The sequence below is a fragment of the Corvus kubaryi genome, unplaced genomic scaffold, assembly GCF_017639235.1.
Source record: "Corvus kubaryi isolate FWS band 111438036 unplaced genomic scaffold, C.kubaryi_AGA036_p1.0 78, whole genome shotgun sequence".
Classification (NCBI taxonomy): Eukaryota; Metazoa; Chordata; class Aves; order Passeriformes; family Corvidae; genus Corvus; species Corvus kubaryi.
The window spans coordinates 4,863,331-4,863,860 of record NW_024582065.1 but is presented as its reverse complement, the minus strand read 5'-3'; positions in this window follow the sequence as shown (position 1 = coordinate 4,863,860).

Below are 530 nucleotides of genomic sequence, written 5' to 3'. Positions count from 1 at the left end.
ACGGGAGGGAGAACGGGGGGACAACGGGAGGGAGAACGGGGGGAGAACGGAGGGACAACGGGGGGAGAACGGAGGGACAACAGGGGGGACAACGGACGGACAACAGACGGACAACGGACGGACAACGGACGGACAACGGAGGGCTACCGGGGGGACAACGGACGGACAACGGCGGGGCCGCGGCCGCCCGCGCCTGCAGGGGTGAGGAGGACGCGGTTAACCCCGGCACGGCTCGGGGGCGCGGGTCCGCCTTCAGTGGGAGCCCTCACCCTGCCGGGTCTGGGGTCTCCGGGGCTCCCCGCGCCTCCGCCCCCCAGCTCCTCGGAGGAGAATGCTCTTCTCATCACTGTCCGCATGTCGCCTCCCCTTTTCTGCCCCCATTCCGTTCTCATGTCGCCATCCCTATCCCTAATTCTCATCCCTGTCCCTAATGTCCCCATTCCGGTCCCATCCCATCCCTACTGTCACCATCCTTGTCCCGAATGTCCTTATGTCCCCATCCCATCCCCATGTCCCTATGCCCCCACCCC